At 44.4% G+C, this 14,981-nt stretch overlaps 1 pseudogene; it reads right to left on the bottom strand.

Moving 5' to 3' along the window:
- Positions 1-7,164: 7,164 nt before the first annotated feature.
- Positions 7,165-14,297, bottom strand: LOC115459658 (annotated as a pseudogene).
- Positions 14,298-14,981: the final 684 nt, after the last annotated feature.

Raw genomic sequence — 14,981 nt, 5'->3', positions numbered from 1 at the left:
AATTTAAAAATGGCCCCTTTTAATGATTCATGAGGATTAACTCATGTTCCAGATTACGCCTGTGCCCCCTCCTCTCGTGTACAAGATTGGTTTAACCTGGAGGAGTCCCCTGTAGAGAGGAAGAAAGAGCCAGCAATGACTAGCAACCAGTTTCCTTTTCTTATATTCCACTTTAGGCTTTTCTGGCTTTTGGAGAGAAACTGACTGGTAAGCCACAGACTTTTCAGACGGGAGGACCAGTATACAAATATTGGCGGGGGATGCTTTTAAAGCGCCCTTTGCCTTCTGCATGCACAAAGAACTTTGCAAAGGCGTGCAGTGGCTGGCTGGAGACGCATTGTCACGCCATAAGTGCTGTTCTCCTCGCGTCTGAATGCTGAAGAGCAGGCGGTGGAAATGACGGTATAGAAATTGTTGATGACTCTTTACTCTTCGCCAGCAGGGTAGTTCACAGAGGGCTGCTGTGCAGTGACATTTGTAAGCATTGGCAATCATACACAGCACGTTCTGTGCCAAGGAGGTAAAATATGTGTTTCTTTTGAAAGCTCTTCAGCCTGACCCATTACATCAGTGCAGAGGTGTACAGCATGTGCCCCCCCCCCCCCCCCATCGCAAGAATGCTGGTTGTGCCTCATAGTTATCCTTACACACTGCTGGGCCTAGCAGTAGCCACTTACAAGCTCCAGGTCCTCAGGGCAGGCTGGGCCTGTCCTGACTTTAACTGCAGCTGGCTAGGGATTCCTGCCTCCTTTGTTAGAGGATTTGTAACCGCATTGTTTCCCTGCCCTGAGGCAAAGCCAGTCTCATTCAGCTTGTCTGGAGCTGTCCAGTAACACTACCTGCAGTGGAGTCATGAGGGCAGTTTGAATCCTGCAGCAGGCTACATGGGTGAGGGAAGAGGTGATATTTTGGTGGGGCATGGGTGGTTAGGACTTGCATTTACAAATCTACAGACCGATGCAAGAATATTAATCATCCTAAATTGGAGATTCACAACCTTGTTGGTTGTATGGACCTCCTTTTCCTCTATGAAGTTCAAGGACCCCAGCTCATTCCTACCACTTTTTCTGGTTTTCCTTACCTCAGGGCCCAACCTGTTCCAATAAGTCCTTTTTATATCCCCACTTCCAACCTCGATAAGAACTTCTTTCTCTACAAGCCCCCCTTCCCCGCCAGTCACCTCACCAGTCTTTCTCTCTCTTTTTCTCCCTAACCAGTTTGTATATCTACCCTCCACCCAACCCAGCCAGTCAGTCTCCGTCTCTCCCTGTAGCCTCCCCACTATTAGTATCGACTCTCCCTCTTCTCACCTGTGGATGCTGCACTGCTGTTCCCAGGCCATGCTGGCTGGCCTTGGGCCTGGTTCTCCTGGCTCTGACCTCCATGGCTGACTCTGATCACACTCCTACTGCTGGTCCCACCCCCATGGATGTTTCTGCTTCTGCCTTGCACAACCACCTTCAAACCTACCTCCAGTTAGGGTTACCATATGGCTCCAGAAAAAGGAGGACGGATTGAGCCAGCCGGGTTTTACTTCCATTGCTTTCAATGGGCCACTGCTGATCCTGCCTCCACACTACAGCAGCCTCTATATTCTGCTCACATGGATTATAGAACCACAAAAATACAGGTTTTATTTGTCTTTCTATGTCCTATAGACTCCCTTTAATGGTCTCATGAACCTGTAGGGATCTGCAGACCACAGGCTGGAACAACTTTCCCAGCTGAACATTCAACTTTGTTTTCTCCCCCATTAGATCTGAGGGCCCTCCCCTGAGATTTTGATAATTAAATTCAACAATCATGTTCACTCCAACACTACCTTCCCTGATCATCCTGTAAAAATGCATTATTAAAAATAATTCTTTTAAAAATTAAAGAACCAACCCCATAATGAGGGCATTTTCAAAAAGTCATTTACCCAGGTAAATGGTCTATTTGTAAATTGGGAAACCAAATAGAGGTGAAACCACAAAACCGAGTATGAAGTCATTATTAATGACTGACCCGATGTGGCCATGTTTTTGGCACAATTCCTGTGTCAGGGGTTGTTGCCTGTATGTAAAGCAGATATGTAGACCACACTCACAGTGCCAAAATATTAATTGAAATGTCGGAAATGTCTCAGTACTCTGCACAATACAGTGCTCTGAAGATGGCTGTCCTAGTAGACAAATTGAACAAACACCTGTCTTTGTGCTGAAACACGGCTGTGTTGGGCCAGTCATTAATAAAGACTTCATACCTGGACTCGTGGTTTCGTCTCTGTTTTTGGTCATCTCCACTGTTTGGTTTCCCTTGCAACAATGGAGATCTTTCTTCTTTGTTTTGCTGCTGTTTAAAAATTGCTTACTCTCCCTGAGGGTGAAAATACGCACTGATGGTTTTTCGAGTTTGTGTGGCTGCCAGGATCCATCATTTTGCTTCAATTGCAACTGCTGTTTTGCAAGAAGCCATTGCACTAGGTGACTGCCTAGTTTGCCTAATGGTTAAACTGGCCTTGCTGCTGGAGAAAATTAACTTCAATCTTTACTGAAAATGATGCATGCCACGCCATGCAGACAAGGGCCCTTCTGGGTCATCTGTATTTGTGACCTTTGTCTTATGCTGGGATTTAAAGTCTTTATATCCCAAAACAACATAATTACAAATCCTGCAAGCACTGGGTTGAACAGAAGTTTGAAAACAATAGCCCTTTTAGTCTGTAGCATCCAATAAACAAATAAAAAAAAAAGACAAAGAGGCTGGTGGCTTCTTATACACTAACCGATCTATAGAGGCACGGACTTTCAAGGGACAAGATGCAGTTATTGAACTGGACTTTTGTCCCCAAAAGCTCATACTTCACATAGGGGCCTTTTTTACTAAGTTGCGTTAGGAGCTAGTGCAGGCCTAGCACAGCATACAATGGCGTACCACAGGATGCACTTGGGCATCCTGCAGTAACTGCTAAATGTGCGCGTGCTAACCGCAAGCTAAAATTTATTTTTGATGGGTTGTGTCAAGGGGTGGAGAGTGGGCATTTCTACCCTAAATAGCGTGTCTGCATTAGTGCATGGTAAGGGGGAGATTCTATATATGGCACCTAAAAATACGTGTGGAAAACATTTACACCTAAGTGTATTCTATAAGTGGCGCCTAGATTTAGGCATGGTATATAGAATACGCTTAGTTGATATCCCAGCCCCTAAAACTACACGCATCCATTTACACCAATGAAAACATGGTGAAAATCCCGGATTGTAGACTTAGGTGCACTGGGCCTTATTCTATAACTGTGCATGTAAATTTTAGAATGTCCACAAAACACCCATTTCCCTGCCTATAGCCACCCCCTTTTTGCCTGCATGCATTAAAATGTATGCGCTGTGCATTACAGAATATGCTTAGCAATTTGTGCATGTAAATTCTGAGTATAGTCAATTAGTGCTCATTATTGCTTGTTAAGTGATCTTGACAACATTGTTTGGCTTCTTAAGCCAATTAAGTTATGCACGTTGTTACAGAATACGCTTAGATTTTGGCGCAGAACACTAAGCGCACTATACAGAATCTGGTGGTAAATGGTTAGTGCAGGAATATTGCTTGAGCCCTTACTGTCTACAAAATGGCTGGCAGTAATTGCTCACATGGCAATGTTTTTAATGGCTGTGTGCTAATGTCAACATAAGCGCATGGTCATTAATACAAAAAATAGAAAATTGGCCATTTTATGGCTGCGTTAAAAATGGTTTTAGCGGGTGGGGAAAAACCTTCTTAAGGGCACACTAAGGTCACTTTTTACTGCAGCTTAGTAAAAGGACCCCTAATTGGTTAGTTCATAGATTTCACCAGCTTCTGTCATATTTCCTGTTGGCTATTCACTGATACAATAATCTTTAAATGAGCATAAAACATTTCATCGTACCAGAACTTTTTCACTGATCTGGTTAGTCTTCTGAATTGTCTGCAACTGGATTGTGTTTCTTATACATGTCCAAACCAGGAGTTGCCTGTGTTATAATGAGCTGAAGGAGATTTCTGGCAGGAGGCTGCTTTTTTTTCTCTTGTCTCCACAGCAGCTCATCTTGGACTTGGTGGCTGTGGTTTGAAGAGGCCTAGCTGCCTCAGTGCCTGCCTCGTGCATGAGACACAAAACTCTGAAAGCAGTCTCCAGACTAGTGTTTTGCATTCCTGGACCACTTGAGCGCCTTTGCTGGACTGTCAGGCCCTAGATAAGATGTGAGATGTGTGTCCCAAGCTTTGCTTCTCCTAGATTAACAAGGTTCTAGCTCTTAGGCATAATGTATTCAGATATAGAGGCATGAAATCGATTTCACAGCTGGCAACTCCCCCAAGTCCAGTAGGGATCCTAGATTCTGGCAGCCCTCAGTAATGCTGATTTCAAGGGGTAGAATCAGGGACTACAACTACCACACTGCATTGGGGAGGTAAGTAGAAAACCAGGACTAATCTAAAATGTTCTTCCGGAACTGTAGGTCTTGGGTAAGAATGACAATCATCATTCTGGGTGTCCTATAATGCAGGTGTGATGCAGAGGTTGATACAGCTCTGGTTTGGCTCCATTGCAGTTACAGTTTCTCTAGGAAAGGCAGGGATTTGACCTGGGTCGGGCTTCTACCATGCAGAGGCGTAATCCATGGTTATTTAAGGATAGTGCTGAGAGTCAATCTTGGTGGAGACTTCTCCTGCCATTGGCTTGGAAGAGGACCCCTTGTTTTTTGTACAGCAGTCAGGGAATGGAATGAAATGGGGAAAATTCCCCCCAAATCCCAATCAAACAACAACAAAAAAAGTAATCCTAACCTGTGCCATGCAATCACTTGATCCCCACAATGTCCAGTTTCCTGAGCTCGGGGCTTATATTGCTTTGAAGAAATGGGTTGGGAGCCGATTTCAATTTTCTTACCACCAGCACCAATCCACTCAACAAGTTTCCGGCGTAGCCTATGAGTGCAGAGAAGGTCACTCTTGCAGGAATGGTAGAGTCAGCTGTCCTTCACTGCAGAGTCATTTTTTATGCTAGTTCCAGTCAGTTTCTCATGATGGAGAAAAGAAAGCCACTTGCTTCTGTGAAGAATGACTTTTAAGATATGCTCAAGGGAATCCTTGTCCCTGAGATAATGAGGTTGAGATGCCAACAAAAAGGGCCATTGAATTCTTTGTATTTTACAATTATTTTTCTGTGCACAAATAAGATATTTCTTCTTGAGCACCATGCTCTAATTATCTTGGTTTTTTTTTTCTTTTGAGCCGACACCTTCCTTGTTAGTGGCTCATTTATCTTGTTTGCTGGTGTGATTTCATTTCAAGGAGGTTTCAAATGGCAGTATAATCTTTCAGGTTGAGTAGTGTCTTACTTGCAGATTTAGAGATGATCAGAGCCCCTGTCGAATTGCTCACATGGACACTGTATTCTGACAGTGCTCACTGTTGCTTTTCCTTACATATGTAGCCGGTACTGGCTGGTGCTCTGCTGGATGGCTATTTCCCATATACAGTCTACCACTAGAATACAGAATTTTTAATTTAAATGGGATTTTATGCATTGCAATAGCCAGGCAAGTGGGATGCCCTCTGTATTTCTACTTCATTGCTAATGCCACTGACTTTTTCCAGTGTTCATTGTCCTATCTGCTGCAGCTTCAGTGAATTCTCATCAGCCTTCTTCCAGACGAGCATTACAATAAATTATATGCTAAAATATAATCTGGAGTCTTAACTTTCAGGCCAATGTAATAATGTGCACGACCATACAAATGCCATTTAAATGAAGGAATTAGCTATTACTCCTTTATGCAGGGAGGTGAGTTAAGGCACAGAAGGGCTTAACTCATATGTCTTCCATGTCTGAAATGCGACTCCTGGGTCAGAGTTGGTGTTAAATTAGCTGACATTGCTGGTTCTAGTTTTAAATTTGTGGTGCTGTATGGTATGGTCTGAGCTTAGAGACCTGGGTGCAAGCATCCTGGACTCACGTTTTTTGGGTCCAAGGTGAACACTGCACGCAGGAGCCCCAGATTCAGGGACCATGCTGACAGAGCGCTAACATTAGCCTCAGAAATGTGAATGAACTCTAATCTGCTTCTGACCCAAAAGTTAAATTTCCAGTCTTAAAAAAAACACATCAGGCTAAGCACTGCAGTCAGGGACCCCTGAGTCAGGGGGAGTCTGCCCCTAGCAATGGTGGGAATAGTTAAGTGAGTGGAGAGTAGGCTTGTGGGCGAGTGAGTGAGAAGCAGTTAGTTAACTGGAGAGAAGGTGAATGGATGGGTGGGTTCTCAGGACAGAGTATCTGTGGTTTGGGGGATCCCTGGCTGGGCTAGTTTTTAGAGGTGCAAGTTAGACTTGACTTCTATATGTAACCACTGAAGTTAAAAACAGTAGTAAGATTAGAGACCTTATTACCATTTTAATTTTACCTTCTGATGTAAAAAGGTGCACTGAGTTAATAGCACACATTTTTAAAAGCATACTTTTTTACATACTATTTGTCTATTGCCTCATGAGTTAATATTTTTAAAAACTCTTGAGATGAAATCAGTGCTGCTAAATTTCAGGGCATGTTTTTTTTTTTTTTTTAACCGTTTTATGACATTGGCCTTTATGAATCACTCAATGAATTCAGAAGGCTTTGGAGAGCATAGGCTTGGCAAACACCTAATCCCGGGTAGCCCCTACCTCAGTGACCAAGAATTTACAGCGTTCAATACAAGTCACTCAAGCTCATATTCTATTTTCTTTTTCAGAGGCCTTGGAAGTAGCTAGGGAGCTCTAGGTCTCATAGTCAACATTTCAGGGCTACAGTAAGGCCTTATTTGCTTGTTAAACTACATTGGAACCAAGGGTTGCAGATTCTGACAGTTGAATGGCCTGAAGGTAAGAGTTGATGTTTGCCCAATTTATTTCCTTGCCAAAAGAGCCAGAGCCTCACAGGCCTTGTGGTTGCTGACATGTCATGGTTGCAGGAAGAGGGCAAGACATTTGAATGTAATCTCAGACCACACAGAGCAGGCGGTTGGACCCACAACCACTGAAACACAACACCACACATTTGCCATAGAGGTACGTTGGCCATCAATATCACAAGTCGTAAAGGTACACCAACGCAGTACGACAATACGGCTGGGCCACTGTTGGAAATGGACAGAAACAGAAATGCTTTCAGATTTCTGTGGCTATAATGTCTTCAAAAGGAACCTCTAAGTCTGGCAGATCAAGGTCCAGGTTGAACTCTTGGCACCTCCTTCTTCACCATTACCCGGAGAGAGTTGCCGAAGAGATTTCTCCAGGCCTGGTTCCTCTTGTACATGTGAAGATAATTCTGCTGTAGCTGCTTCTGATAGCGAATCACCTTCTCTTTCTCCTCCTTCCAAGTTTGTCGTTCGTTCTGGAATACAGTAGTCATTTGCTCGTTGTTCTGCCTTTCTTCTTCTAACTCACATTTCAGCTCCTCCACCTCCTTCTGCAAAGTTTCGTTCCTGCTTTCCACACCATGTAATCCTTCCCTTTCCTGGCTGCTTTGGTCTCTATGATGTGTTGTCTCAGCCCTGAGCTCCAGGACCTCCTGCTCCAGGTGCTTCACCTTCTCTCTCAGCATCTCTGATTCTTTCTTCTTGCGTTGCAGCTCATTTCACATACCTCCAGATCCACATCCTTAGTGTGGAGCAAGTTTTCTATCTCTCGGGAGTGTTGCTCCTGTACCTCTATTTTAAACCTTGGCATCTTTCAGTTGAGCCTTCAAACTCAGTATCTCACTCGTCTTAAGGGACAGTTCTGACTGGGATTTCCTTCAGCTGCTGCTTCAAGAGAGAGATCTCCCCAGATTTCTGGCACACCTGAAAAAGAAGAGATCACTTAGCAGTACTTAATTTAATAGCCGTTAGGCATTGAACCACGGGATAAAAATCCTTACACCTCTTGGACTACAGAGCCTATCACCTCTATGACTCAGGAGAAACATATAGCATAGAAATTGGCACCCTTGTCCTTTAGAAACAATCTCAACATGTTCTTTGATGGAACTCCCTGTGTGTGTGTAACATAATATGGAACTTTCTCGTGGGAATTTTATATGTTGTCAGGTGAAAATATCTGTTGATGCAGTTTTTGGTGCAAAAATTGCGTATTTAATTTATTGCCGCTTCTGATATCTAGCTTTATAATGGACTGTATTAATACAGCTGATGTGAAGTGCAGTTGACTCACCTCCCACTGTGTCTCCTCCAATGCAGGGGCAAAATTAGTCTTCTCCTTCTCATAGGATTTTAGCCTGGACTCCAGCAGGTCTCGTTCCTTTAGCAATGTCTGCAGGTCCTCATGCAGCTGTTTCTTGTCCTGCTGCATCTGGAAGACCTGAAGCTGCAGGATTTGCTGGTTCCTCTGGGCTTTCTGCGAGTTTTGCCTTAGCCTGGTGCTGCACTTCTGCTTCAGCATATCCATCTCCTCCTTGCAGCGTCGCTGTTTCTCCTCATAGACCTGGCAGGTGGCCACTTCCTTAGCCTCCATGCTGCTTTGTAACTCCTGTAGCTCCTCATCTTTCTCCATCAGTCTCTGTTCCAGCTCCTGGATGGTGTTCTCATCAGTGGAAATGGGAGCGCGGATGCAGGAAATCTTTTCTGACAGGTGGTGGACTTTACTGGGCACATTGATGATCTTGTTGGAGTTCCCACCATCAGAAATGGACATGGCTTTCAGGCTTAACATGTTGCTGTCCTGTATCATTGCACATTGGGTATGTTATGAGCAGAGCCCCCAAATCTATTGATGTGTCCCATGGTTGTAACCAGGGGGTCAAGCTGGTAGCTGCTGGTTGTGCTACGTGTTGGAAGACTGGACATTGGAGTTCCTACCAGAATCAGAGAGGGCTCCCCCAGAGTAACCTGAAGATTTGCTCTCTGGCTCCTTCGGTTTCTCCAAGGAGTGAGCATGTTGAGATGAATGACTTCCATTTTCTGGGGAAGAATGAAGGTTGTTACCAGAACTTCGAGACTGCACAGGTTTGAGAGCTGTTGTCCTTAGGACATTTTTCTCGGCATCCTAGTGAGGAAACAGAGACTGGTTAGTAGACAGAATGCTTTAAGCCTTGCTTGTTTCCTTATCTCCATGGGTAGATAAAGGGTATCTGACCAACTACAGTTCAGCTATGGTGTTCTTTGCCAGTTACATTAAGGACTATGCCTGTTTATCTCTCTTTAAGCAAAAACTTATCTTTTTCAGAAATCTTATCTGTAAATTGATATAACTGTACTTGTGTATATTTGGAATCCATTTTGAACCTAATCGTTGAGAGTTGGTGGATAAGTAATATATCATATCATATGTATCATGTCATAAATAATTCCTTCTCTCCAAATCGGACCTATACTTGGGTTTCAAACAAATAATAATAAAACAGACAACAGAAAGGTAGTATATCAAGTCCCATTTCCCTTTCCCTTGCTTCCCATGGTTATAAGAGTCCTTCACAATGAGTAAAATAAGCAGGAACCCTGGCTTTCATTCTTGCATATATTGCTGCTCCATGCCTCTCCCTACATCCAGCACAGGACCCCATGAAGCCTTACTTTGCCAGAGGCAGCCTCAAAGATCTTCTCTCTCTCTCTCTATATATCTATATCTATATCTATATCTATATCTATATCTATATCTATATCTATACTGCAACAGAAGGATTAGGGATAATGCAGAACTCCAACACCATGACTTCCCTACAGGGAATATTTTTTTGCAGCACTTCTCCTAGGATATTGCATTTGGACTGAGGCAGATGGAGCGGCAGTGTCTCCCGGTACTGATGCAATGGGTTCGTGGACCATCTGCTCTGTTTTCCTCATTGCATGATGCCAAAACAAAGTTACAGTGCCTTAGTGCAGCAACAGTTCTGATGTTACCCCCATGCCTACGCTGCCAACTAAGGGCCCTGTTCAAGAAGGCATGCTAGCGTTTTAGTGCATGCTAAAAATTATCACACACTAACCGTGTAGATGCCTATGATATTCCTATGGGCATCTACACGGTTAGCGCATGCTAAAAACACTAGCATGCCTTTGTAAACAGGGCCCTAAATGTTCTCACTAATGAGTGATATCTGGTAAGACCATAACCAGCTAGAACAGCCCCACTACTTCAGTCTGGGCTGTTTGCTGAGTCTAGTTCTAAATGGTGTCAATCCATTGCATTGTGTGTATTGAAGCTCTAACATAAGTAGATGTTAGCTAGACAGAAATATTTGAGGTGGCAACAGGAGGGCAAGACAAAGCGTCATTTCTGCACATTATACCCCTCTTTCCCCCTATATTTAAATTAGCAATATAAAGCACTAGGCCTCCTATACATAAACAAACCCTTCCTCTTCCAGCCAGTTTTAGCTACCTGGTAAGGCTGCCATTATAATTCATAAAATAGTAATTCAACAATTTCTTCTGAGTGGGAGTGAAGTCTGGATTCTTTAAAGCATTGGTCAGAACTTCAAAATACAAAACTGAAGCTCCAGTTTTGTATCACAAATGCCTTATTCCCCCAACAATTGACTATTCCCCCATATAACTTGCCATACAAAAAATATTCAAATTGTAATTATCACCTATAGTACATGCTCCTTCCAATGCCAGACGCTTTGTTGAAAGCAGATGGGGGTTTTGTTTGTGTGGTGACTCTACAGGATGTAGAGACCACTAGTCCTGAGTATTTTTATTTTGGGTGAAGCTGGCTCGTGCCCCAGAGCCTGCTTTCAAATAGGGGAAGTGGGGAGGGGATGGGATTTGATATACTGCCTTTCTGTGGTTACAATCAAAACAGTTTACATATTATATACAGGTATTTATTTTGTACCTGGGACAACTGGAGGTTAAGCCAGTTGGCCAGAGTCACAAGGAGCTGCAGTGGGAATCAAACCCAGTTCTCAGACCTCTGCACTAACCATTAGGCTAGTCCTCCATTAAAGAGAGACACCTTGTGAAATGACACAAAATCCTCAAAAAGACACTAAACCCTACTAGCCCTAACCCAGCTTTGAAATGGTAGTGCTATGAATATTACACTGGTTCCTGGAGCACCAATATACCTGCTATTGGGAAACTGGAACATGCTGAACTTTTACAAACTCCTACACAGACACTAAATACTAGCAGAATTCTTCACTTCAGTCACATATGCAGAATATGGACAAACCCTCACCTGATACAGAATAGGGAAACCCAAAAGACATGCAGACAAAAATTGAAATGGAGATTTCCCCCCCCCCCCCTCCTTCCCAAGAAAGCCAGACTCTATACGTAATGCAACACTGGTAAAAGAGAAATAGAAATGCTAATATAAAAATGGAAAAGACATACATTTCTTAAAGTGGATACATTCAAATCCTTAAAAGTATTAAATATATATATATATATATTTTTTTTTCTACATTTGTTGTCTGGGTAAGTTTCTGATTGGGTTGGTTCCAGTCTGTTCCATTTCTTGTGTCACCTTTTAAATTCTTTTCCATGTTTGCCTTTCTATTTTGTCTCTTTTTTTGTCCTTCTTCCCTTCCTTCTCTATATCTGTCTGGCACTGAATCTCTTTTTGTGTGTGTGTGTGTTTCTTTTTTCACGTTTGTCTTCTTTGTCTGTACATCCATCCATATATGATTTTTTGACCCCTCCCTTTTCTCTCACCCTCTAATCCTTAGTCTCGTTCTTTTCACCTCTCGTATATCTGCAAGCTTTTCCCATCTCATCTCCTCTCCAGCAATACCACTGCTCCCTTTGTCTTTCTCCTTTCCTGTGTTCTTTCACCCACTCCCTTGTTCCCTATTTTCATCCTCTTTACTCACCCTCTCAGCCCTCACTACCCTCCACTGCCTCTCATTCCCTTACCAGCTCCATCTCTGTCTCTCTTTCACTTCCATTCTATCTTTTACCCTCTACCCATTCACCCATTGCCTCTGTTTCAGCATCTTTATAGCTCCATTTCCATCCTCACTCAACTCCTTCCCTTTTCTCTCTCGTACTCATTCATAGCACCCCCATTCTTTTCAATGCCTCCAATTTGTTCTCCAGTCTTCCTGGTTATTCACACCATGTCTCACCCTCTTCCCACTCCTCATCCTCTCTCTCTTATTCCCATTTCACACCCTGACTCTAACCACCCTCCATTCATACCTAACCCCTCCAAATTCCCATGTCTCACTATTCCCTAACACCCCCTTCACTATCTCCTTCAAATTCCCATTCAGTCTTTTCCATCCATAATTCCTTGCTCTGTCCCCCAACACTCTCTCCCAATCAATCACAAAGCCCAGTTCTTCCAAGTCCAATTCTTAATCTCTGTCCCCCTTTCTCTGCTTCCACTTCCACTTCCCCCTCTGAGTTTGGTTGAGTTCCTACTCCGCTTCCCCTTCCCCTCTGAGTTAAATCCAGCTTCTGCTTTGCTTCCACTTCCCCTTCCCCAGAGTTCCATCCAGATTCTGCTCCCCTTACCCTCCACCAAGTCCCATCCCTTTTCTGTTCTTCCTTCCACTCCCGAATCCCATTCAGCTTCTGCTTCTCTTCACCTCCCCTGAGTCACATGGTAGCAACATCTGTTTTACTTGGGTGGGGTCACATGATTCAAATCTATGCTTTGAATCACTGGGCTCCTATAAGGAGCCTGCATGATTGAAACAGATGTTGTTTGAACTGTTTAGGACTCCCTTGATGGAGCTTCACCTTTCAAAGAGCAGTTTGAATTATTCCTGCCCTCATTTGTAAATGTGAAGAAGCTACTGTGTAATTTGGCGCAGCCGTTGCCAGCATAATAGTCACAGCCCTAGCCAGAGCAGCTTACAGGTGCTGGTTCTGGTTGGGGTGGCAAAGCAATTTTTTGGGGTAGCACTTGCCATCCATAGTAATACCTATGTCCTGACTTGAGGAAGTCTCCCTTGGCCTATGACATCCCTGTACTAACGCTTGCAGGGTTCTGTGGGGAAACACTACATAGTAGCATCATCCTGGAAGTATCAAAGCATGATATCCACAGCTGACACTGGAATAGTGGGGTTCTTCTGTGTCCTGCTGAGCCCCAGTGAAAAATCATTAGGGCAGGGTTTCCCAAACTTGTTTTTGTAATCCACAGACAGTTTGATTTTCAGGATATCTCCAAAGAATATGCATGATGAATTTACATACATTGCATAGTAGATATGTTAAAAACTTGACTGGATGTGGGGTCATCAGGACAGGTTTGGGAAGTCCCTGTGTTAGGGGTACCAAAAGTTGTGTTTTTGAGCATCAGATCAACAAGGGGCAAACAAAACATTTGGACCTCAAGAAACATTTTTGAAGGACCAGGGCCGCCAAGAGACACAGCCAGGCCCAGGGCAGGACCGGACTGGCACGCACCACCCCACCACTCAAGCCCGTCCCCTTACCTTTCTGTCTCTGCTTCCAAGGGGGTGCCCGTGCCCAGCACCGGCAAGCCTCTTCCTACCTGCCTGCTTCCACAGTCTGTCCTCTCCTGCTCCTTCAGCTGGTGGGATCTGGATGATTGCAATAATGCAATATCACACTAATGCAATTATCCGGGTTCTGGGTGGTACGCAGGAGCAAGAGAGGACAGAACTGGAAGTAGGCAAGCAGGAGAAAGCTTGCTAGGCCCCCCTTGGAGGTGAGGCCCGGAGAATTTTGCCCCCCTCCTCCTCGGCAGCCCTGGAAGGGCCCATTTCTCCAGCTTCTCTGGGTCCTTTACCATGCTGGAGTTTGGTTGCTAGCAATCTCCCAAGCGCCCACGTCCCATAGCCTTCCTCTCCCACCACCTCCTGGGTTCAGGGCAGGTATAAGTGGGTGGCGATCTCAGGTAAAGGGCCCAGAGAGTGACACATACATATGACTCTCTAATATCCACAGCAGAGTTCGTGTCCACACAATCATGCACTGCCATATGAGTTTTACTCACCACCTCCAACTGGTTGGAGAAATGCATCAGCTTCGGAGGATTGGTGCAGTTGGCATACTCGGTGCTTACGGTGCCCTGAGTCCCTAGGTCCCCACTAGACAGCGAGGAGTAGTCGGGCCTCTGGGGCCCTTGAGCCTTTTGGCTGACCTTGATATAGAAGAAGTCTTCATTCTTGCCCATTTTGGAATTGGACTTCCCGTGGCTAGACTCCTGTGAGAAGCCAAATTTCAGCAGCCCGTCTGAGTACCTGTTCAGCTTCTTCAAATGAGATGACTTCCTTAACTTGTATTGAGAAGTCCGGCAGTGTTTGCTGTTGAAATTATGCCCAGAGATAAGGCTGCTGACACTTCCCATGATGGTTCAGCACCAGGAGCATGTGCTGGTCTTACTAACAAGGAGCTGCTTGGAAAGACCCTAGTGCTCTTACAGTCATAGTAAGTCCCCAGTCATCCTCAGTACCTTCGAGCCTAGGCAAAAGAGAATAAAGAGGAGTGAGAATTTGGCTTTTGCTTGTGTTACACTGCAAAACATTTCTGAACACTAGCATTAGATTTTAGATAGAGGAGCCTGGGCAGTTACCAAGGGTGCCAGCCTCTCCCAGTAATAGCATTAGTAGTCGGAGGGTGCAAGCAGGGCCACTTCAGGGACCTCATTGAGAAGGTGCAATAGTATAGAAGTCATGTGGGTCAGATTTTGATGGGTGGATACCCAATGCCTGTCATAAGGAATTCAACCAATCAGATCCCAGCTTCCCTGGCTCCTCTACTCACGTGCTTGTTACAGCTAGAACTGAAGAACCGGAGGGGCAAAATTTGTGTGCATGAAAAGCTGTGCCTGTTCAGATCTGCTACTTCTGGCCAACATTTCCTGTTTCCTGCCATCTTTGTTTGCATTGGGTAGACGAAGCTGAAAAAAGAAGGCAGTGCCATAGGTCCTGAACAGAAGGACTCATCTCGGGTGGCAGCTCTGGGGCCAGAGCTGCCCCTGGTAAGAATAAGGTTTTTGAATCCTTGGCTGTGATTTGTACAGCTCTTAGGAAGAATACTAGGAAGGAGATGAGGTGAAAG

The sequence above is a fragment of the Microcaecilia unicolor genome, unplaced genomic scaffold, assembly GCF_901765095.1.
Source record: "Microcaecilia unicolor unplaced genomic scaffold, aMicUni1.1, whole genome shotgun sequence".
In the NCBI taxonomy this organism is placed as follows: Eukaryota; Metazoa; Chordata; class Amphibia; order Gymnophiona; family Siphonopidae; genus Microcaecilia; species Microcaecilia unicolor.
The sequence above is the reverse complement of the archived record's forward strand: the minus strand, read 5'-3'. Positions and strand labels throughout refer to the sequence as shown.